Raw genomic sequence first — 2,500 nt, 5'->3', positions numbered from 1 at the left:
AACAGCAGCATGATATTGGAGTGTATAGGGAAAATTCCCCTGGCATATAATAGGTGCCACTTACTGAGTCAGTACAGTGCCTTAGGTCATTTTTCCTTTACAAAGTGCAAGTGGTCAGTCCTGCAAGTGTATGTGTGCATGCATGCATACATACCCACTGTAATTTAGGAGAGGCAGACAAGATTATTTTTTCTGTAAGCCACTGTGCTAGCCTTAAGTAATTTATCCTGTGGTCTTATCTATTTTCCATAATTCAGTGTTTATTTGAAGTATGATGTTCTCAAAATAATGAATAGCATAATTGCTCTGTATGTGCTATGATCCAATATTATTTATAAATCTCTATATTTTTATTAGCAAGTCAGAAAGGATTTACATATTTCTTTAAAACAAATTATCTGTAGTTTAACATATCTTTTAATTAATTTGTTCAGTTAACTAATTTGAATATTGTGGATGGTCATGTACAGGTGGTCAAATAAATTTGCGGCCACCCTAAGGTTATCAATCTGGGATTTTAACCCATTTGCCCCATGTACAAGAATACATGCCATGCCCACTGTAATATACATAGATGGCTCTACAAGCTCTTAATCACCAAATAGCCAGTTATCAGAACTACCTATCTCACCTGTTTACCCTTTTCCTTCACTGTAAGAAAGGGTCTTTTGTATCATTTCATTGTCTAAAATATTTTAATGACAATTTAATAACCATAGCATCAATAAAAATAATAACAGTATTAATAGCAATGGTATTAATAAGAAAAACACATTTTCCTGCCAGTTCAAGGAAAGGGAAAATCAGGATCGGTAACTAGGGCCTTCTGATAGAGCCATCTGTATGTAACAAAATTCACCTAAAACTACAGGGGACAGAACATAAATCTGGGCAAATGGGTTAACTGGTAACAAAAAATCTATGCAAACTTGGCCACTTATATTTCAGTATTTAAAATTAATGCATATGAAAATATTTGCAGAAACAGACATTCCCTTTCTTAATTTCCTAATTGAATGTTAATGGCATATAGCTATACTGCTTACAGATTATGCTCTCTAAAATAAAAATGCTTCCCGGAAATTTATTAGAAAATATTGGTATTGAAATAAAATAGAAAAATAAATGCTAAAAAAGATCTATTAACCCAAAAGACCTATACAACCCAAGAAAATGAAGCTATTAAGAAAAAAAAAGAGCTAATTTTGGGGTGGTTAGTTTAAAATGCCAACCCTGGTGAGGTGTATGTAATGGCTACTAATATATTTGGTACTGCTTGATAATACCATCCCATTTCCCTTATAGACTTTTCTCTCCTTGTGTCGAGCACATGGTGGTGATCCACCTTTTTCTTCTCATGAATGTAATTTAATGAGCATACTATATGGTGTATATTTCATACAGAACCCCCCATCCCCCTCATCCTTTCCTCTACCATATTCTGCCCCCACACACCTTAATATTATGTACTACAGTTACCTCTTGCTATATCATTATCCTTATACAACTTATGCATCTAGATGTGTATACATATATGAATACACATTTATCTGTTTAATTTAAAGATCTTTTTAGCAATGTATGTGTTTTATTTATATATTTATGGTAATTTTTCTCCATATTCATTCATAGATGAGGGATCACTACAACAACAACATTGCAACATTATGATCTTTTGATGCTCTGTGTATATGATTTATGACAGTGAAATGTGCTGTTTCTGGAAAGTGAAATCCAGTTCTTAAAATTCCAGTAACCAACTTGAAAAATCATGCATCTTTTGCAGCCAGGGGGGACAGACACTTGGAAGGATTCACAGTTTTATAAGGTTAAATAGGAAAAATAAATAAATGAGTAAAGGATTTTTTTAAATATAAATAAAAGAATAACTAGAACAATTTATGTGAGTTGCCAAGTCAAATTATCTATCCTGCTTTGAATTCTACTATAATACTGCTAATGATGCTATATGAGCCTAGATGTCATGAAAGTGGATGAGAACTGTGGAGGCATTTCCATTACAAGTGTTTTTACTAGGATGGTGTATATGTTAAAAACATATGGTATTGGATAATAGTATATATACACTTATTTGTCAAGCATTATATTCATAAGCAGATAGGTGAAACAGACAGTTGGAGAACACTGATCTTACAGATATATGTAATTATTGTTATTAAATTTTACATGATATTACTTTTACTGCATATTGTAAAAGAAGCTTCAGAATTTTTTTTTTATATTCATATATTTTTTTCCCCCATTCTAATTCTGAATCATCTGTAATTGGAAATGCCCTCTAACACATATTTGTTTATATGCTGAAAGGAGTTCCACAAGTCCAGTCTCCATAATTAGTCAGATATACCTATGTTGAAATTTCTCTCTCTTTTTCTTCTCCTCCTCCTTCTTCTTCTTCTCTCTCCTCCTCCTCCTCCTCCTCCTCCTCCTCCTCCTCCTCCTCCTCCTCCTCCTCCTCCTCCTCCTCCTCCTCCTCCTC

At 33.4% G+C, this 2,500-nt stretch overlaps 1 protein-coding gene across 3 annotated transcripts in view; it reads left to right on the top strand.

The window, feature by feature from the left end:
* LOC125045036 (coiled-coil domain-containing protein 77-like) overlaps nucleotides 1-2,500 on the top strand; it is a 24,693-nt gene that overhangs the window by 17,888 nt on the left and 4,305 nt on the right. The window lies entirely within an intron of this gene.

This window comes from Penaeus chinensis, chromosome 3 (genome assembly GCF_019202785.1).
Source record: "Penaeus chinensis breed Huanghai No. 1 chromosome 3, ASM1920278v2, whole genome shotgun sequence".
In the NCBI taxonomy this organism is placed as follows: Eukaryota; Metazoa; Arthropoda; class Malacostraca; order Decapoda; family Penaeidae; genus Penaeus; species Penaeus chinensis.
Note: the sequence above shows the minus strand (reverse complement) of the source record. Positions and strands in the feature narration are given on the sequence as shown.